The sequence below is a fragment of the Eptatretus burgeri genome, chromosome 1, assembly GCF_056783735.1.
Source record: "Eptatretus burgeri isolate ZD-2024b chromosome 1, Ebu_testis_v1, whole genome shotgun sequence".
In the NCBI taxonomy this organism is placed as follows: domain Eukaryota; kingdom Metazoa; phylum Chordata; class Myxini; order Myxiniformes; family Myxinidae; genus Eptatretus; species Eptatretus burgeri.
In genome coordinates this window covers 55,930,588-55,953,754 of record NC_140961.1, presented here as the reverse complement: position 1 = coordinate 55,953,754, position 23,167 = coordinate 55,930,588, and the positions used below count along the sequence as shown (strand labels likewise).

The 23,167-nt window shown below is 41.5% G+C and overlaps 1 long non-coding RNA gene across 1 annotated transcript; it reads left to right on the top strand.

The window, feature by feature from the left end:
- Positions 1–4,019: 4,019 nt before the first annotated feature.
- On the top strand, positions 4,020–21,591 carry LOC147034536 (uncharacterized). The gene is made up of 3 exons (XR_015060052.1): positions 4,020–4,054; positions 12,198–12,231; positions 21,389–21,591. It is a non-coding gene; the product is annotated as an uncharacterized LOC147034536 (long non-coding RNA).
- The last annotated feature ends 1,576 nt before the right edge of the window (positions 21,592–23,167 follow it).

Genomic DNA, 23,167 nt, shown 5'->3' with positions numbered 1-23,167 from the left:
TTCCAAGTCAAGGCATTGGCCAAAAAAATGGGGAATTAAGATGCCAGCGAGGAAGAGCATGACGACCTTGATAAAGGATAATTAAATAAGGCCATTAATTATCTTCAAAGGGGGTGTTTAAATTAACCCAAACACCCAATTTTCATTCAGCACCCCCATGGAGTTCAGTTCGTATAAATGCAAAGTTTAAGGACATTAGGTTTCATGGTTTTGGAGTTATGGAGGAGACACACACACTGACTAACTGACACACTGACTGACACATACTGACATTTATTATTGTTATCGATCGAAGATATATATATATATATATATATATATATATATATATATATATATATATATATATATATATATATATATATATATATATATTGTTGCAGATTCGCGCCCGCCGGCGTGCGAGCGGCCACGTAACTCGAATCGCGGCACGTCGCCCACCGGACGGACAATCCCGTCGTGACCCTCTCGGACTAACGCCGGGAACTAGTCACGGGTGGGCCTTTCGGCCTCACCACGATCGTGCCAATCGGCCCCCGCGTGGGATAGGGTTGCTCGCCAAATTCGACCTACCTAAGTACCCACACGGAGGGTAGACCGGGCGACCGCACCTCGCCGCAGGTCGACTTCGGACACGGGCCACTTTAAGCGACCCGTTCCGTACTATCAGGATAACCGAGCGGTGTTATCGTCAACCTGGACGGTTCGATTAATTATCGGGCGTTTTAGCCCACGACCAACCCTTTACGTGAAGTAAGATGGAGATTCAATAGAGGAAAAGACGAAGCGAAACGGGAAAACAGTTCAACATAAAGCACATTTATTTCGCGATGAACGGAAAGCACACATATACAATTACACCAAAAGCAAATGTAAAAGAAGAAGAAGCACAATAATACACAAAAAGCAAATGCAACAATGCAGATCTAACCGACTACCGAGCACACGGCAACACTTATACAGTTTTACTTCACAGACGGCGCCGACAACACATACACTCAAAGTAAAAGAAAAGGACCACCCTCAAGGATGAGGTGGGTAGGCGGGCCTGGGGCCGAGACCGCGTCGGGCCTACCCGTCTGGTGATGAGCCGCAAAATGGCGCTGGCGCCCCGACTCCGCGGGCCTCGCTGGGACTGCCTGGTATGGGGTGGGAACGGGGCCCCCTTCTCGCACTATCTCAGCGCGGGGGGAAACGGGAGGGGGTTGTTGATGCTCGGGGGAAGGAGGATATCTCCCTGTCTCGGGTCCCGCGACGAGCGTCTCCACCACGACCTCGGTCGCGCCGCCGGCCTCTCCCTCCGCAGCTCCCCGACTCCGACACGAGCACCCCCTCGACCGCCTTCGCCGCCGCCACCTCTCCACAGCTCCGTCCAACCGCCATCTCCGTCTCCTCTCTTGACTCGTCCCAACTCTTCACTGGCTCCGAACTCTTCACTCTCTCCCCTCCGAACTCTTCACTGCCTTGACTGACGAACGCAGCCCCTTGTATGCCCCGTGGCCTCGCTCCTTCACCTTCGACCCTTTACCTCCGACCCTTCACCTCTAACTGGCTCCCCATTGGACCGAGGAAAAGTGGGCGTGAATGCTTTTTGATCCATGAATTTGCATATAGCGATATTACTCCAACGCACCTGGAGGCGGGGCCAAATCGCCCCACGCTCACTGATAGGACGGAACAGAAGTGGGCGTGAGTCGTTTTTGATCCGTTTTCTTCGGAAAGGCCGGCGCTTTTGCACCCCTGCTCGGTGCGCGCCCTGCACGAGTCCAGTATCGGTGCCCACAAGCGGCGTGGGAATGACGGTGATGCGATGGTTGCGAGGGCGAGTTGTGACGGTAAAGGTCGTGGCTGTTGTTGTGAAGCGGCGTTGCGGTTGGTGGTTGTTGTGTGATGGCTGTTGAGACGTGGTTGGTGGTGGTAGTAATGGCGGCTGGTCCAAAATAAAGATAGTAAAAGAAAAACGGCTATCTAAAGGGGTCGCAGCCCGACTGAATGACATTTATTCCCTCTAAACAACGGGTTTGGGCCTAACTACACATATACTTACAGAGATATCTCACCTAAGGGACCTGAATGGTGGTTTGCGAATTTCATCAACCACAACAATATATATATATATATATATATATATATATATATATATATATATATATATATATATATATATATATATATATATATATATATATATATGTAATCGTTGTGGATACAGTGATGACTGCAAATTCACAATTATATAAGTAAGGAAAATTTGACTTTCGTCAATTCCTATAAACTTCTGGATGACCAAACATGCATTTCAGTTCATTGATTCCTTTCTCTTTGTCGTTTGTTAAACATGCCTACACATTTCATTTTAACTTGCACATCAATTCTCAAGCAAGGATTTTTAATGATATTTTCATGGCTCATTTGATTGCTCCAAATTGTTTTCGCCATTTACTGAGCTTCATAAAACTCTGAAAAATGTTCCCAATTTGCATTTTTTTAAACATACTTTGATGACTGAAATGTCATGAATTTTCAATAATTTTTTACTTTTATTGCTAATTCAATATAATTAATATTTTTATCAATAAAATATTTGTATCAATACATTTCCACCTACACGGACTTCATCCACAGCTTCATTGAGTATTGCTCCCCCCTCCGGGCTGGCGTCCCTGCCTCACACCTTGCTCAGCTTGACGCCATGGAAACCAAGGCCTTAAAGATCAAATAATTTTATCTGTTTGAAATTTTGTGTTGCGTGCAATAGGCCAGAGACAAAGTAACTTCCTCGTGTTGGAATCACCTTCAGCAGTTTTTTTTTGTTCGGTTGAGCAAGAGTTTTACATTGATTTTCGAGAAGAGGAAGATGAAGAACAGGAAGAAGTTTCTTCATTATATCATGTGGAAAGTTTTCAGCTCTCAAGGCAAAGACATCAAGGAGTGTGGGAGTCAGATGGAGCAGAGTGTACCCTGTGAATACAAACCAATTGGAGTATGAAGGAGAGGTTACACAATAAAACCAAGAGAAAAGAGGAAGCCTCCCAGCCCATAAAGCATATTTCATCGCCACATTACTGACAACCCATTGATACAACACTTTCCGTGAACGCCTAATTATTCCTATACACAAAAAGTATGCATTCCCACGTGACAAGAGAGACATGCAAAGCAATCGGACATCTTAAACTTATGGATATCACAACTCAATCACACTTGGTTAATCTTAAGCTACCTACTATTCTTGCCAATATCCCCACTCCTTTATTCCCATTGCTTCTAAGCACTTATCCAAATCCACATTAAATCTATTCACTGTCCCTGCTCCAACTACAGTCCCAGGAAGGCCACTCCATATATTAACAACTCTGTATAAAATATTACTACCTTTATTCTTTTCTCACCTTTATTTTTTCACTCTCCAACTATGCCATCTGGTTGTATCATTCTCCATCTTGGTTAAAAAAAAACTATATATGTATATGTGTATCCTGTTTTTGTTCAGTCTATTAATACCTTTCTATCATCAACCATCTATATCAGTTTTCCTCATAACCGCCTTGCTTTGAATGTAACAAGGAGCTTATTCTCTAGGTCCACCGCCTTTTGGGTGGAATGAGGAATTAAATACATTGGTGTAACATGAAAGTTAAATCTTGAATGGTTTTTCAAATATTGCTAACACAAGCCGAGTTATTAAGATGGTTACCATGGCAAAATAATTCAGCCAATCACCGCCATGACCTCATCAGGTTGACATAATGTCATGAGGAATAGATATCTGCGATATGAAAGCTAAATGTTCAACAGTTCCTGAAATATTGCGTACACAAAGTACATGGACACATGATCGGTTCATATGTCAGATGGAGTTTATTTTAATGTCCTCCATCTCCGATCTTGATGGAGGGCTGGGGGACAAAAAAATCCTGTCGCTTTGAGTTGCTGCTCATAACTTAGTCTATCTATCCCTGGAAACAACTTGGTAGCTCTATGTTGAAACTTATTTTTTGTATTTATGTATTTTTTCAGATTCTTTCAACCAAAAATGGATGCAATATTTCAGGTAAGGCCTCACTAAATTCCTGTACAGCGTTCACACTACCTCTTTTAATTTATAATTTATCTTTCTGTGAATACAACCTAAAATCCCATTTGTCTTACCTACAATATAGCTGCTTGGCACTGTGCTGTGTCATGCTTAACCCCCATGTCTACCACAACCCCCACATCCATCTCCCGTGTCACACATCAAGACTACCCATTGTATTATGTCGTTTCTGTTTCCATTATTTTGCCCATACCTCATAGTTTATATTTCCTCATGTTAAACTGCATCTGCCAATCTTTTGTCCAATCTATGAAAGTATTTCGGCTTTCCACAATCGAATGACTCCCTTCTCTTTGCTATCTACGTTAAATGTACTTCCAATCTTCATGCCCTCTTCACATTTGGAAAGCCTACTCTTAACCCCACTATCCACATCCTTCACATAAATTATAAATATAGTAAAAAAAATTATTAAAAAAAAAAATCCTTCACATAAATTATAAATATAGATGTCAATGCCCCAAATTCCACTCCAAGTTCAGTCAAAATGTAAAATGTTCCATTTGGCATTCCCATCAGAGCAAAGACTTGGGACATTCAACATGTTCTATGAATAGCATAATCCAAGACAATGCAACAGTAATCCAAAATGGAACAACATCATTATTTTTCATTGTATAAGTATTCGAATATCTTAAGTAAGAAAAAATATATCACGAGGAATTATATCTACACATAAATTGAAAAAGAAAAAGCCACCAGAACATCTTGGAAGACTTATGAGTATGTTGTTCAATGATAATTTTGAATGCCTCTTCTATCATGTTGCTATGATTCCAGGCTTTTATATAATATTTCATGTTCTAATATTCCAATAAATAACCTTTATATAGTTACATTCAGATGTATTTTTGTAAATCGCATGAACTTGAAAAATATTTCCAGCATACCGTGAACCACCAACAGTCTGTGTTGATAAAAACAACTGCGATTGAGGCAGGAGAAAAAAACATCTGAAGATGAAGTGATGTACCAAGAGGCTGTTTGAATACATAAAAAGGTTCTCTATTGTAAGTGCAACACTGAGAGTTCGAATGCTTTATAATATGTGATAGCTGTGCTCCAATATTTGTATCTCACGATCAGATATGTCAAGGAGTTAAACAAAGTGTTGGCCAGCACGACATTCGTGCTTGTTGGTTTCCTGCCGAACATCCAGGCCGTGCTACTGCCCAAGAAAAGCAAAGGGAAGAAAGGAAATTACTTTTGCATACATTGTCTGTCTCCTCTCTTCTGCAACCACATGCCCAGCTCATTTTGACTATCTCATAAGAAACGAAACATACTTTGCATTTTGGTTACATAAATTGTATAAAATGCATTAATGGTTGAGGGTCTTAAGTGGACTAGCAGTGATCTATATAGGCATGTTCCACTTTTCACTTTCTTAATTTTCCAAGACAGCAGTGTTTACTGTTTGTGGAGGTGAGAGGTGGTTAACAAGTTATTGTTTAGTTGATTTATGATTGTACAAAGGTAAAAGTACATAGCTTATGTACTCATAGAATAATCAAATCGATGTTCCTAAATTCTCCTTTTCCTCAATGATAACAAATCACATTTCATATTCATTCATATACACTATTCAGTACCCGCAAAACAGGCTGCATGTTCCAGGCTATGTTGCTGTAATATTAGTCACAGCATGTAAGTCAGTAAACAAGTGTGATTAACCCCCATATGGCGAACAATAATTTATGAATGCAACATGGGCACACATGTAGAAAGAGCTAGATTTGTGCCTTGCAGATTTTAAAGAAACCTCTGCATTTTGGGCTGGTTACATTGCACAAGGCTTGAATCACTCTCCAAGTCGGTGCAGTTTACAAACAATAATTAACCTCCGCCATCGAAGATGGACGGAGGTTACTGTTTTCACCCCTGTCTGTTTGTTTGTTTGTTTGTGAACAGTATTACGGAAAAAATCCTGGACGGATTTCGAGGAAACTTGGTGGGGAGATTAGGTATGGTCCAAGGATCATGCCATTAGATTTTGGACCTGGTCCAAAGTCCAATATGGCCGCTATGGCGGCCATTTAAAAAAAATTTTGAATTTTTGTTTTTGCATTTCTACATGTTTTAAGTGATTTCCAACCAAAAAAAAAAAATTGTTAGAGAAAAAAAAAAAATTGCAACTTTTTTTCAAAAGAAATTCATTTTATTTGAAAAATATTTGAATTTTTTTTTGCATTTCTACATGTTTTAAGTGACTTCCAACCCCACCCCAAAAAAAAATTTTGTTAGAGAAAAAAAAAAAAATTTTGCAACTTTTTTTTCAAAAAAATTTCGATTTTATTTTTTTGCCATTTCTACATGCGCATCAATCTAGTTTAGTTTATTCAATCGTGGTTCAGTAGAGTCTGATCCGTTTGGACCTACAATGAATAGGATATCAGGTTCACTTAAGTGACCCAGCAGTATTGGTGGCGGAAGTTTTGCACTCTACCGAGTGCTCCCCCTCTAGTTCTTTATTGAAGTGAGACGTTTATATCGGCATGAAGCATAAGGTTCCTTATGTCGACAAGATTTTAAAGATAATAGTGGGCTTGAATGCATTTGATGTACCGTAACATGATCTTTGCAAACAACAAGAGTAAATAAAAAGTTCGGTCTAATCTGTTTATCGTGGTGGTGCAGTTCAACTGACATTTCCCCACAACTTAAATCATTGTGACAGTGACTCTCCTCCAAAAGCAGGGCCAAACTGATTCAATCACTGTCTAGTTGACCCAGATAGACGTTCACCTGAAATTGGATGGCTCCTCACTCAAGCATGTGGCTCTGTGTTTCTGGGTCTGATTTGCTGTTTGTTGAGATGTCATGAGATTGAATATTTATAATAATTGCAATATTCTGCTGGAAACAACCTTGTGCTGTTTCACAATCTTTATTTGCTCTCTGTCATGAGTTGCTACATAACAGATGATGAGCATACTCAAAAACAATCACATTGAACTTCGTGTAAATGCTATCAATCAAATGAACTATTTTTTCATTAGTTACATTTCAAACTCCTGTTCATTGACAATCCATTCATATAGGTATTTAGCAATATTGCTGTGTAATTTTTTTTTTAATTTTCATTGTGCTCCCATCCACAGTTATTTGCATGATTGAAAATCATAATTTTATTTTCAGTCATCGTTCTTGAAAAGATGAGCATGTCTATCGAATTTATCTGTGAAGTGTTATGAAATCAATATGTTGTGCTAATACAGCAACCTACTGAAGACAATTCCATTTTGCAATCACTGCACTATAGCAAATAAATGATAATTTGAAGACCAATAGTTTGAAATGACCCAATGCCTCCTCCCCCCATCCCTAACTGCATGCACCTCAAATATCTGAGGTCTTCACCCCAACCGGACAGATCTCTCAATCCAGGCCACTGCTAATAAACCAGACATCATCTGTTTAACTGAATTTGATAGGCTTGAACCAAGTGCCGACAGTGGAGTTGCACTTTACATTAAGAACTCAATTTCTCACTGCCCTTGCACTGATCTTCCACCTCCAAACCCCCCAGGGGTACTGCAGGCTGTGACTTTGCCTCTGCTCCCACTTCTTGGTAATCTGTGTGTTGTACCATCCTCCTAGCAGTGATGACTCCATCTACATCTCTCTCAGACAACATGGACAAACTCTTAACCACTCATACCAACTCTCTCTTCCTCATATGTGGCAATTTCAATTGTCAACATGCAAATTGGCTGGGTGTTGGAACCTCTCTCACCAGCCATGGCACTTCAGCAAAGATCTTCTGTGACTCCATGGGACTGACTCAATCTGTGAACTTTCCAACCCAGATTTCTCCCAATGGCAAATCCTCTCTTCTGGACTTGGTCATGACTAACTTTCTCATAAATGTCTCCTACTCTTCCTCTGCTCCATGCGGTTCATCTGATTATATGCTTCTGAGAGTCAACATCTGTCTGGTTATTCTTGGAGAGCTGCTTCAGTGCTGGGGATTCTGACAGTTCACTCAGGCAGATTGGCAGGGGCTAGAAGCAGCTATCTCTCTTTTGGACTGGTATCCCATATCTACTGGAAATTCTTCCACAGAAACCTGCTCTCTCTTATGCACAGATTCATCCCATATTATCTTCAATTATCCTACCCTTCTTCCTGCCCATAGTACACTGAATCCTGTGGTGAAGCAATTCCTCTGAAACAACATGCCTTGTCTTCCTGGAATACAAATCTGACTGAAGGCAATCTCAGTGCATTCCAAAAAGCCTGCAACAAGCACAGTCCATTCTTAGGAGAGTCAGAAGACAACATCTGTCCAAACTCAAGAAGGAACTTCCAAACTTGCCTCTCTCCTCTAAAACTGGGTGGTGCCTTGTTAAGTCTGTGTGTTGAATGTTCCCTTTACATCCCTTCCCTCTCTTCATATGACAGCACAGCCAACTCCGATCATGAGAAAGCCAAATGCCTCAATTCTGTGTTTGCTTGCAAATCTCGTGTCCCCAACTCCTCACTCTCAGTACCCACCCTTCCCTGTCATTCGCAACTGTTCCTGGACTCTGTGTCTTTTGCACCTAAGAAATTGGAGAAGTTTATTTCAACCCTCGACCATGACTCTGCTTCTGGATGAGATAGCATCATCTCAAATGTCCTAAAAACCTGCTCTGCTGCTCTTGCGCATCCAATTTCTGCCCTTTTCACCCTGTTATTTGCCCGAGGTCATCTTCCATCGACTTTTAAGTCAACCAATATCACTGCATTATTTAAATAGGTGCAAAAATTGAGTCCCTTAACTATAGACCTCTGAGCTTACTTCTAATATCATGGCATCCATCATTGCAGTTGATGTGAAATCCTTCATTTTATCCATCAGTCTCATCTCAGATGACGAATTTGGATTCGGAAGAGCTGCGACCTTGGGAATTCTGCTTATACTCACCCAACAATGGATGGAGACCCTCAATGACAGACATCAGATCAGGGCTTTCTCTCTGGACATACCTCGTGATTCTGACACATTCTGGCATCCGTCCATACCCTCCAAACTCTCTACCTATGGCATTCAAGACCAAATCCGCACATGGCTTACTAACTTCTCTCATCGCCAATGTGTGGCTCTCAATGGAATCCTTTCATCTTCTCTCCCTGTCAAGGCTGGAGTGCCACAAAGCAGTGTTCTGGGCCCAGTCCTATTCCAGAAATTCATAAAGAATCTCTCTGACTATGGAAAATCCCCTCTATCTCTTGGCTCATGACTCTACCCTCTGCTGTGATATCCCTCATCCTTCAGATAGTCAGACTGCAGCCTCTTCCCTCTCTTGAGACCCTCAAAAAAAATCACAAGTTGGTCACACACTTGGAATATGTCTTTCAATCCTGGCAAATCTCACACTCTCACTATCTCTCTATCCGAAAGGACCATCTGACAAACCGCCCACCTACTTTCTTAATAATCCTCTTGAGGAAGTTCAGTCACTTAAATTCCTGGGTCTCACCATCACCCATGATCTTTCTTTGTCTGACATGCTGGTGTGAGAATTGTGTCTGATGATAGAAGCATGGAAATTGGCACACCATTGGAGCATGCCCCAATGAGTATTTAAAGCTTTGGGATCATTGCAGATTTGTCCCCTGAGAGCCATGGCAGTCATTTTCCAAAATTCATAATTGCATTTCCCAAAATGGCTGCAAGCGAATGCTAACAAATCGAACTACATGCTATGTTCTTTACACATCTTGCTTATTTCTTCACAGGTTTCTTTCAGGAAAGGTTGCAAGATTTTTCCTAATCTCATATGCTGATATTGTATCACAGCAAAAAAGTGGCAACCATTGAGACTAATCAGCAGGTCATTGTCACAGACCACAAAGATATACTCTGTACTCAGCCTCGGGACTTCACTGGCCTTGCTCCCTGTACTCAAGAGGAGGCCGATACACGTATCTTCCTACATGTATTAGATGCAGCCAACCATGGCTATTCCATGGTGATGATCTGCACAATTGGCATGGACATCCTGGTATTGGCCATAGCAGGAGTTCAACTCCTCAGAATCACAGAGCTGTGGGTTGCTTTTGCCTGAGGACAAAATACCTCCCAGCCCATGAGACTGGAGGTGCTCTTGGGCCTGAGAAATGCAAAGCCTTACCATTTCTACATGGATTCAGTGGGTGTGACACGGTATCCTCCTTTGCCAGCAGGGATAAGAGGACTGCATGGGAAGTATGGAAGGCATTTGATGAGGTTACCAACATTCTGCATTTGGCAGCCGCTCCCAGCACTGTTGATGACCACCTGGGTGTACTGGAGCAATTTGTTGTTGCTCCTCTGTGATCGTGCTCACAGTGAAGTGGCAGTGAGTGAGGCCCGGAATCAGCTGTTCTCTCAGAAAGGCAGGTCTATGGATGGCATTCCCCCAACACAGGCTGCACTTCTGGAGCATACGAAGAGAGCTGCCTACAAAGCAGATCATATCTGGGTGCAGATGTTGGTAGCTGTTCACAGGCTTCCATCCCCTGGTGAATGGGATTGGATGCAAAAGGAGGATGGAGGCTGGGAAGCTCTTCCTGAGGCTTCTCATGCCTGCCAGGAACTACTTCGCTGTGGTTGCCAGAAAGATTGCAGGGGGGCAGGATCGATGTGTGAAGGATATTCTACAGTGTACTGCTCGCTGCGGTTGTTATCTCCATTTGAGTCAGGAGGTGGGAGGAAGTTCTCCCAGAACTCAAAATCTCCACCTCTTTTTTTTCTTTTTTTTGGTAAAGGATGAACCAAACTGTGAAACTTCATTCTCATAGCCTCATTCCAAGGGCTCTTTTCGGGATCTTCGCTGAACCTCTGACAGCCTCCTCTTGTAGCCCGTTTGTAGTGATATTCCCCGGAATGATTTTTAAGTGCTCAGTGAGGGTTTTCTTTATCATTCCTGTAGCTCCAACTATCACTGGTACAATTTCAGCTTTCTTCAATTTCCAAATCATCTTGACTTCATTTTTCAGATCCTGGTATTTGGTCATTTTCCTGATTTCTGTAGCATTTAGTCGAAAGTCATTGGGAACCGCAACTTCTATCAACAATGCCGATTTTTTTTTTCCTCTTTGTGTTTGAGCACTATATCCGGACACAATGCTTTGTTTGCGATGCCCACACTTGATGGGATCATCTTGTCATGCGTGAGCATTCTTTTTCATTTTCAAGGATTGGATTTGGTTTCCGATTTGTTTCCACGATTGTTCTGGGATGTTGAAATGTTTACAGATGTGCCAGTGGATTACTCAACAGACGCTGTCATGTCTTTTTGTGCACAGCTGTTCCGACATGAGTTTTGTACATCCCGAAAGGAGGTGACTGATACTTTCTGTTTCTTCCTCACAAAACCTGCATTTGTCCGATTGGTTAAAAAAAACAAACATTTTTCTTGAAGGCATTAGTGCAGTGTCTTGGGCATTGATGATGACTCGTTCTCCATCCCAATTAATTTGTCCTCTTCTTTGCCATTCCAAACAGCCTTCCTTGTCGATCTCTGTCCTGTCAAGCTATTTTTTTTAATATTCCTGCTCGTTTGTCATTCTCCCATTTGTCAGAGTATGAATGCTGATTTATATTTGTTGTTTTCCTTCTTTTTTGTTGCAGTCATTGGGGCTGTGTTTCCTCTGTTTTGTTTTCCTATGTATTATCCATCATTTGCACCTGTTTTCGGAACTTTGTTGCTAAATGGATTAAGGATCCCTTTTCTGGTCTGTTGTTTTCTTGCTCATATACAAATGTCATCCGATAGTTTGTTGATCTTTTCACATACTCCGCTAGTCATACACCTGACGTTCTGGGCACTTGGCTCCATCAAACTGCCTCTTCCCTCTCAACTCAGTCAGTACAACCTCGGTACGCATTGGTTTTTGTAGAATATCTTGTGAATAGTTAGAAGTTTCCGTTTTCTACCTTCTTTCCTTCTCTGTATATCATGTAGCGCCACCTCTAGGTGGGGGAGGGTATTACAAGTCTCTACCATTTACAGTCCAGTGTTCCTGTTCCCATGTTTTCCAGTGCAGTAAGGTGTTTTGAATTATAAGCAGTCGGTGTGTTTTTGCTTCATGCACATAACCTGGGTTGTATTCTTTTTTGCCTACACAGAGCTGCCAGTTGCCTATACACCGCCCAAATAAAGGTATGCATCAGAAGAACATGTTGCATGTTTGGAAAAATATTGCCCGTAGGGCGGGTACTCTGATTGCATAAAAATCCAAATTGTTGTGCATTCACTTTCTGTTACCTTTTGGTTATATGTGTGTTTAATTTATGAAGCCTTAGAGGAATGATTTTATTGCATTCAAAAGGAATTTGCATTTATAAAACATGGTAATTTAAATGTAAATGCTATATAACTAACTCAGCAGCTCATGCAAGATATTTTCATCTTTCAAAATAAATATATATATATATATATATATATATGAAGACTGGTGTGCTGTAGTCTTCAGCCAAACCATAAACATATCATGGCTAAAATGTGGGGAACTTTATTTTATGATAACTGCCATTAAAAATGACTGCCACAGCAGTCACAAGACAGATCGGAGATGACCCCATAGCCCAAAACATTCATCTGATCCTCCCCCAAATGAGTGCCAAATTTCATTCTTCTATCATTAAAGGCACAATTCCTTGATGTATCTCACCAATCTGCTAGACTATCTTGGGCAAACCACATTTCAACGTTGACCTCCAAAGCCAGTTGCCAACTGGGCAAAGTCATTCATTGGCACACGTGAAGTCCTATCCACCTACAAGGCCTTCATCCGCACCTTGATGGAGTACTGCTCTCAACTATGGGATGACTCCCCTGCCTCACATTTTGCTCAGCTTGACACCATGGAAACCAAGGACTCCAACATTATTGGAATCTCCCATGATGAAGCTGAGTCTATGGGCCTATCACTTTCCTATCAGGTCGGTGGTCTCTCTGACTTACCACTTCCTTTCTGGTCTTTCACCCTCTGCTCTTTTTGTTCTTTGCCTCTCTCCCTCCCCCTCTTCTCCAGGTTCCTACAGGACACACATGGTGCACTATCAACTACCTTCTGTTGAAACTCCCAAAATCCAGGATCACTGCTCACCTCCACTCATTCCTTCCTTTTATTCCCCATTTCCTCAGTTTCTTCAATCTCACTCTTCCCAACATGTTTTTAAGACGGCTGTTCACCACCATCTCAGATCATTCCCCATCCAAACGATGACGTTGTCTACCCCCATTAACCCACCCCAAGCCCTCCTCATTCCAAATTTCCAGTTTTTACTTCCTGAAAATTCCCTTCTGTATCCATATTGTCCACCCCACGTGTCCACCCCAACCACTCATTCCTCTCCATACCCATTGGCCATTGTTTTGTCTAAGTCTCCATCTATTTTGTCCATCAATACAGCTGTTAGTGTCTCTACCCCTCTCCCCCACTCACTCTGATCTCTCTTGTTTATTTTGTACTGTTACGTCCTGATCAACTCAGTGTTATCACTCTTCCACAAACCTTGACTCTCTAAACAAAAAAACTCACTTAGCTTCAGTGGTACTTTTCTTGCTTGGCACAGAAACCTGTATAACTGCTTCCTTGATTGATCCCCTATCCCCACTTTAACTTGTGTAATTTAAAATAAATTTTACATTTCAAAACAGAAAGCTATCTCTTAGGAAATGCTAGTTATGCACATGTTTGATCTTGGATGAAACGTTCAATTAGCCAGGCTGATGAAACAGCAACAACATAGAAAGAAAGATTCTAAAGATTGTAATGGAGTTGTCTGATTAACGTGGACCACATATTATCAGGGAGAGTGGGAGGCAGGCAGCTGTTTGCTGACCTTTTTTGTAAGAAATGATGGGAGGTGGGAAGCTGGAGGAGTGGAAAGTGAAAGGAGGGGTAGGGTGGTGTAATGTGTGTGTGTGTGTGTGTGTGTGTGTGTGTGTGTGTGTGTGTGTGCGTGTGTGTGTGTGTGCGTGTGTGTGTGTGTGTGTGTGTGTGTGTGTGTGTGTGTCTGTGTGTGTGTGTGTGTTGGGGGGGGAATGAATTGTCGACGCGGGTCAGTGGGGTGGATGAAGTGGAGGAGCAAGTTATTGGGGTGGGAAAGCAGGAGTTTTCAGGAGATAGGTGGTAGAACAAGATGAGAAGGCAAGGAAATAAGGATGTATTGGGAGATTTTTTTTTTTGTATGATCAGTGGAACCAACAATATTGAGAGAAGCAGTGGGAGCTGCAATAGAAATGAAACAGCAACAACATGGAAGGCATGTGGAGCTTGCTGGTAGTATTGTCATGGTGTTTTCCCATGCCTTATTCTGCAATGGGATCATTTATTTATTACATATCCATTGAGGAGTGGAGAGAGTGTTCAGATTGGTGTGTGCATGGTACATTGGGGGAGAGGCTGGGTGAACTTATTGTACATTGGGAAATGGCACTCATACACATGATTAAGCATCATGAATGCAGTGGTGGGAAAAGTATGTGAACCCTTTAGAATTTTCTCTATTTCTGCATAAATTTGACCTAAAGTGTGATCATATCTTCAGCTTAGTCCTAATAATAGATAAAGATAACCTGATTAAACAAATAGCACACACACACACACACACACACACACACACACACACACACACACACACACACACACACACACACACACACACACAAATATACTTGTTTATTTATTGAGTAAAATGATCCAACATTCACTTTCTTTGTGGGAAAAAGTACTGTATGTGAACGTTTACATTCAGTAACTGGTGGCACCCCCTTGAGCAGCAATAACTTCAACCAAACGTTTCCTGTAACTCTTTATCAGTCCTGCACATTGGCTTGGAAGAATTTTGGCCCATTCCTCCTTCCAGAACTGCTTAAACTCAGAAATATTTGTGGGCTTTCTTGCATGAACTGCTCACTTCAGGTTCTGCCACAACATTTCAACTGGGTTAAGGTCTGAACTTTGACTTGGCCATTCCAAAATGCAAAATTTCTTCTGCTTCAGTCATTCTGTGGTATATTTCCATATCTGTTTAGGATTGTTGTCTTGCTGCATGACCCACTTTCTGTTAAGCTTCAATTCATGGACAGATGCCCTGACATTCTCCTGCAGAATTTGCTGGTACAATCCAGATTTCATGGTTCTGTCAATGATGGCAAGCCATCCGGATCCTGAGGTAGTAAAGCAGCCCCAAACCATGATACTCCTACCACCATGATTCATGGTTGGGATGAGGTTCTTGTGTTGGAATGCAGTGTTTGATTTTCGCAAAAATAATGATTCTCATTTAAGCCAAAAAGTTCCACTTTCGACTCATATGTCCACAGAACATTCTTCCATTAGCCTTCTGGATAATCCAGGTGGTCTTTGGCAAACTTGAGACAGGCAGAAATGTTCTTCTTGGTGAGCAGTGGGTTCCTCCTTGCTGTCCTTCCATGCACACCATTCTTGTTCAGTGTTTTCCTGATGGTGGACTCATGCATACTGACAGCCAATGCAATAGAGGCCTGCAGATCCTTACATGTTACCCTGGGGTTCATTATGACCTCCTGGATTATTGTATGCCTTTCTCTGAGAGCGATTTTCATTGGACGACCACTCCTGGAAAAGATAACAATGGTGTTGAATTTTCTCCATTTGTACAATATCTGCCTGACAGTGGATTGGTGGAGCCCAACATCTTTAGAAATGGTTTTGTAGCCTTTTCCAGACTGATGAACATTGCCAACTCTTTTTCTCAGGTCCACATAAATTGACGAGACTCTGATAGTGATGAACAAAGTTTGTTTTTCATACAGGGCAGGGCCACCCAAACTCCCTCCTGATTCTCATACCATTGATTGAAACACCTGACTGTAATTACCCGCTTTATTGAGCTGATTAACCGAGATGTTCACGTACTTTTTCAGTCAAAGAAATTGAATGTTGGATGATTTTTCTCAATACATAAATGAGTAGTTTTTTGTGTGCTATTTGTTTCATCAGGTTCTCTTTATCTATTATTAGGACTAAGATGAATATCTGATCACACTTTAGGTCAAGTTTATGCATAAATACAGAAAATTCAAAAGAGTTCACAAACTTTTTCTCACCAATGTATCTCCATATTCTGGAGGACAGGTATTGAACTAATACTTTTTATACTAATATCAGTCGTCGATAATGAACAGCGAGTGTATTTGTAATATTTAACCCCATTTTATTTTGATGAAAAGAAGGTTATTTTTAGTTAAATATACTGTAGTTTATCATGTTTAATCTTTGATGCAAGTTATCCTGTTTATTTAAGCTCTATTACCATATACAACTTGCAAACCAGCCTATTTTAGTCGACTGCAGCATGAAGGACTCCTTTAACTCGTGCTGAGGAGGGTTTGGCATGCTTGCTGTACGTGTCAAGTGTGAGTTTTTGAGAATGAGTAGCAATGGGAGTCAAACCAGTGGAGAAAGAAAGTGTACAGTTAAGTTTTAACTGACTTTAATGGGTACTTATCAGTAGAAGCCAATGAAGAGGCATGAAGGTTTAAAATGCTGATTTGTGCAGAAATGTGTCGCTCTTTGATGCTATATTAGGGGTTGAGTACATTGAAATATCTCCCTTCCACACATTGCATGAACTTGTCAAAATACAGTCAATTTGCATGTTTAACAAATGTTTAAAAACACAAGGAGTAAGACAATTAGATATGTTGTCTCACCGTAATTGTTTAACATATTTTTGGATCTGACCTAAAAGGGAGTGGAGGGTGGACTTGAAGGTGCAGTAATCTGTGAAGTAACTGTGCAAGATCAGAATTTCGCTGTTGACAAAGTACTGTTTGCAGTTACGATAGAAATCGATGCATATTGTATTAGTATCGGAGATGGAAGAAATCACCAGGATTTTATTGCATCACAATGGCCACCAATGGTCTCCTTCTGCATCAAAGTTCCTTGAATGGGAACTCGTATTATATATTGAAATAAAATTAGAAAGCATAATATAAATCAAGTAACTTGATTTATATTATGCCTTCTAATTTATTGCGTCCATTGCAACGTGTGATGGAAAAATTACAGCTTGTAAAACAGCTGTGACAGCTAATAAAACTCGAAAGTTGCTTTTGTTGGAAAGATTGGAACATATTGGAAAAGCAAAGAATGGTGTTATTCAATACAATAGTTGAACTGATTTTGATATTTCGATAATCCACATTAACCCTTACAAAAAGAGAAGAGACAGAACATAATAGATACCTTTTGAATGCATTTGCTGAGAACCATATTTTCTAAAGAAATTAGATACTTTTAAACAATAAATGAAGATATCAGAGAACGACATGAACAGACTCCATTGAGTGTGAGAATATGTAAATCTCGATTGAAATGGTTTGGACATACAGTATTGAAAGAATTGATGAGGAAAGAGAAGTGAAAATAATATACCAAATCAGGATAAACAGAAGATGGCCAATTGATAGACCAACAACCAGATGAAAGCGAACAGTGGAGAAGGATTTTTTTTTTGTATACAATGTCGAGGCTCGTGTGAGAGCTAACACACAATGCACAGCAAGGGGGGAGGGGGGGAGAACAAATGAGACAAGAGGGGAGGACAAAACAATGGGGAACAGGGAGATTAGGAGATCTGTGAAAGGGAGAGGGATGGGGCAGGGAACACGGGGTATGCAAGATGGACACTACAGGGACTTTCAGGAAGGAAAGCAGGGAATTTGAAGAAGGTGGGCTTGGGGTGGATTAACGAGGGTAGAAAAGATCGAGGATTTGGATGGGGAATTGATAAGAGGTGGTGGTGAACAGCTGTTTTGAAGGCCTGGAGGGAGGAGTGGGATTGAAGAGAGAGTGGGAGTTTATGCCAAAGGTGGGGAAAAAGAGGAATGAAAGAGTGAAGGTGAGCAGTGATTCATGATTATTGGTAGTTTTACCAGAAGGGGGTTGTTGGAGGACCTTGAGCCCCCTGCAGAAATATGGTGGGGACATATCGCAGACAAAGCAGGGAGGGCAATACCAGAGAGGAGACAGAAGAAGACAGAAAGCCCACCAACCTGACTGTGGTGAGAGAGTGAGAGGCCCAAAGAATATGTAAATCTCGATTGAAATGGGAAAGAAAATTGGCACAGCAAAGCTACAATCCTATCGTGGGAAATACCAATGATCCGAAATGCCTTGGTTTCCACAGCGTGAAGCCGAGAAAGGTGAGAGGCAGGAGCACCAGCCAGAAGGGAGAGCAGTACTCCATCAGACTGTGGACGAAAGTTTTGTATGTGGTGAGGAGCTCAGGTGGGCTGAGGAAGGACTTTGCACGACGGAGGATTCCCAGTCGGCGACTGGCTTTGGAGGCAAGGTTGGAAATGTGGTTTTTCCAGGAAAGATCATGACAGATAGTGAGACCCAGAAGCTTAAATGAAGGGACTTATACCAGAGGATTGTTGAGAAGGTAGATTGGGGGGGGGGGTATAATGGAAGCTGGAATTGATATGGGAACACAACATTTATCCCATGATACAGTATAATAGGAAAGGGTGGCAAGCTTTGTTTCAGGCTCTAGGCTGCAAAGCAGCAGAAAGATAAAGATAGAGATAAGGAGATAATATATAGATCGACTATATAATATGCATATCATTATTTGGCATGGAAATGGTGCTGTTCAGAGAGATAAGTGCCAGTGTATTAAAAACTACATTTTTGATTTTATTGAATTCTTCATTTTTATAATTTTGTTGACAGGATTACTCAGAAATAGTTTGTGACTTTCATCTATCTCAGCTGGGTTTGATTCTTGGCCTGACTATGCAGGGGTGCCAAGAGGGGAAGTGGGCAAGTGGGGTAACTACCTTGGGCCCAGGCCTAATAGGGGCCCATAATTATTCCTATCATGTGTGTGTGTGTGTGTGTGAGTGTGTGTGTGTGTGTGTGTGTGTGTGCGCACGTCATACTTTTTGTGTTTATTAATTACATGTCTATTCATTAATTGCCGTCATATCCAGGCCAATTAATACTCGCCTGGCTGGATGACCGGATGGTTTTTAACTCACATAACAGCCAAAATTATTATTGGTTATGGTGCGCAGGGGAAGGTACTATCACAGGGGATGGAAGCAAGGAAGGTGCTTTACCAGAATGGAAGCACACGGGTTTATTCTCGAACCCACAATGAACAAACAAACACAAGGAAATTCAACAATAATAATTTAATAAACATAAATCAAAGGTGATAATGAAAGTAATTCAAAGAGTGGGGTAATGAAAAGTGAGGTAAATGAAATCCTAATTTGAGACGTCTCCACTCAGTCACCAAAAACAGACAAGGGGAAAGATAAAAATGAAAGAAAATTTCCCCTTTATGCCGGCACTCAACTTTCCATTCAGAGATGACCTTGAGGAGACCGGTGTCATCGAACCGCATAGCCACCGTGTAGGAAAATGCACCAAAATGGCGCGAAGTCGTTCTCCATGGCCACGTTCATGTGGGAATTCGTGCGGTCAGTCTTCAACGCCAGTAGCCCACAAACCACCATACAGTTTCTTCTCATGATCAAGATTGCCACACCACTCCCTCTAAGTTTCAGGTCTGCACACACCAAATGATGCCGCCTTTCTCCTTCATCATACAACAAGGCGGCTGCCGAGGCTGGCAGATAAGGGATGAGCAGGAGCGACCGCTAGCCCAGTATTTGCTTTCTTCTCGGCCCAGCTGAACTGACAACTGATAGTATCTTATTTCAGCATGTGAACAAATTTGCACCATCAATACAGCGAGAATCGGGCAGCTCTCTTGTTCTGCCCAGAAGAGACGAGGGCCAACTGTTCTCTTTCAACTGTCCTCACTCTCTCTTGAAACTTCTCCTCTTTGACGTCACCCCGACCAATCATCAATCTCGGGGCTATCGCCTGTCTGTTACGTTTCCTGCGAGGTGGGGTTAAGTCTGCTGGTTATTGTTGTTTTTGTGAAACGTGGTTCTTTATGGCCAGCCTTGTAAATGTAAAACCATATAATAGGAAAAGATCACAGGGGGCAATCACATACTGGGAGAAACAAGCCTTAGACCCTATCTCGTTACCACAACACCACCTCCCCCCCCCCCCCCATATGGTGACACATAACAAACTTAAGCTCACAGTTTTCCCTCCTTAAATTACATTGCGATGTCTCCTACTTGTTCATGGACCATGCTATACTATACAATCCTATCTTCACTATGGGATTCCTCCATCTACCCCCACAAATGTAACAATATTTAAAGGGGCCTGGATGAAGGGGGCCCTACACTTAGCATTGCAGCATGGCCCATTCTGGGTCACGGTGGCCCTGCGACTACGAACCATTGTTGTCACACTACATCGGCAAAGTGTTGTATGAAAGAGTTTGGCATCCATCATCTGTGATGTTAAGCCAGCTGTCTTTTCTGCGAACATTCAATTGAGTTAAAGTTTACACATTAGCTTTTGAAGAAACCAAGCCTGTTGTTGGCTTAACAGTTAAGGTGGCTGACTTACCATATCAGGTTTTTGAGTTTAAGCCCATCTTAATTCCATTGAAATAACACCAGGTGGGTTGACTCACCCTGTCATCTTTCTGAGGTTGGCAAAATGAGTACCACCTTACTAGGATAATGAGCCATTTGAGTATCCTGTGTCAGAGTGGTGACCCATCCAGGACAATGCTCCTTAGCCAAATCAAACTGCCTTGGTAGCCCTAAACACCTCATAGTGTGAAAGGAATGGTTATTATTATTTTTTTTTATTTTGAAGAAACCAGTGTGTGACTATAACCTGAGCAAGTTGTAAAATATTGGCTTGGCTGAGGGATGCTTGGCAATACCATATGATGGAAGAGCAGCCATGTGATGGAATGTCCAGGATACAATGCTCCGCCTTTGAAATGTTTACGAGTACTGATGTACAATGCCGAGAGAAGGATGTGCAGGTCACAGCAATAACGATTTTTTAACATTTCCATGTTTATTATTGATACATTTCATGTTAATTAGATATTTTACATCGCAGACATCTATATTTAAAAAAAATGAATACATTTTCCAAATCAACAGAAGCAGAGCAAAATTACAACATCAGACCTGAGAAATTTATTTTTAAAAAAGGTGTTTGCTCCGGGCAGAAATTCAGAATAATTAGGATTTTAGATGATGGTAATAAATTGCTTACCTGTATGAAAGCTAACAAGCAAGAAAAACAATTTGCTAATTAGTTTTGGCAGTTAAATGGCACAGCAATCCACGTTTTCAGCTTTAATTAAGAAGCACAAATCAATGGCTGCGACATCAGCGTTTTGCATTTTGTGTATCCCAGGAGCTGCTCCGTGGGATGTTTGGCATCACTAATGCCACTTCGTTGCTCATGCTGTCCTCATTCTGAAGAAATTAATCCAATGATGAGCCAGTGTTCCACTTCAAGCTACACTTACATTAAGTGAATACACAGCTGTGACAAGATGTAAACCTGTAATGATGCTTTCCTGCTCTATCGGACTCATACTTTAACATTTTCTAAAGTAGCTTAGGCTTGTGATGTAGCTTGTGTGTCTGAATAACATATAACAGGCTAGACAGAGATATTAGAAAGCATCAATGCAATTCTACATGGACAACAAAGGTGTTAGCAGACAGACAAATAACGACAACCACACCTCGCTTCCCACCACTGGTAACATTGTTTTATCAGCCTTGCGTTGAACAGTTCACTCTCATAGATTCCTCAGCACTTAGATGGCCAGTTCACATGCTCATACAGTATTCTTTCCTTCTTAGATTGTTTGACATGTTCGACGATGCGGACAGACACGAACCGTCATGATGGTTTGGTAGTGTTCCATTGTATCTTCAACCCTTTGTGACAACCAGGACACTGAGATTTCGAGCTTAATGGATCTCACCAAGAAGCTGTCACACAAATTTGTGCAATACCTTCAAGCAGTTCCTCTGATTAATAGTCTTTTTTTCTGCAAGGCATGAGGCTGAAGGAGTTGCTGCGAAACAAATCATGCACACACACACACACACACACACACACACGCATACAAATACTTGAGACAATACCAGACTTGATTTCAGACAAACACAGCTGCTGAGCTTGGAGGAGTGATGTAATGACCGAGAACATTCTGGAAGCCATCTTTATGACATCGATTTTTCTCTCTGCATTCCTTGTAGCCATCTTTACTTTTGTTATAAAATCAGGTTTTGCCACATTATATATGGTAATTTATCCTCCTCGTCTTTCGTACGCAGAACAAGGCCGTGGTAGCATCATTGGCTGAGGGCGCGACTGTGCCTCTGATGCAATGCTGTGATTAACAGTACACGAGTACTCATTTTGCCGACCTCGGAAGGATGACAGGCTGAGTCAATCCCACCTGATTTTAATTCAACAGCTGGGGCTCAAACTCAAGACCCTAATATCCCAAGCCAGCCACCCTAACCACTCAGCCAACACCAGGCTTTTGGTAATTTATCATTCACTGCTTAAAGTCTATAATCATTCCAAAAGATTTTTAATATAATTATTCCGAAGGGTTTTCACTCAACTTTTAATCTGTCCTTTTTTCCAGCTCTTGTGATGGGATGGGTTTTCTTTTTACTGGAGGGAGAGCACTATTGTGTGACATTTTCAAGGAGTATCAGGAGATCCCACAATTCGAGATATTTCTTCTAAATTTAAAAAAATTGATAGTGAAATTATTTTTTGCCACTCAGCTTGCCATTTTAGTGAAATCGATTTGTCTTCAGATTCAGAAATTTAACTCCAAGCTTTTTAATCATTTTTTGCAAAAACCAGACTGAATCCCTATCATCTGATTGGTCCTTCTGTTGGGGATGCATGATGAGAGCGTTGTAATCCAGGCACAACAACAATTCACCTCTTTCTGACACTGATAAATCAGTTCTCAGCAGAGGCTTTTGTCAGTTTATTTACTTATTTATTTATAAACAAGATCTGAGGCTCGTAGTGGAGCTGCCAGACATGGACATACTGACAAATACATGATACATAACACAGGACTGTTAGACGAGCCATACATAGTCACAGAGGTTGCTGGAAGTGCCGTCACATCCCGCTGCACTCTGGGTA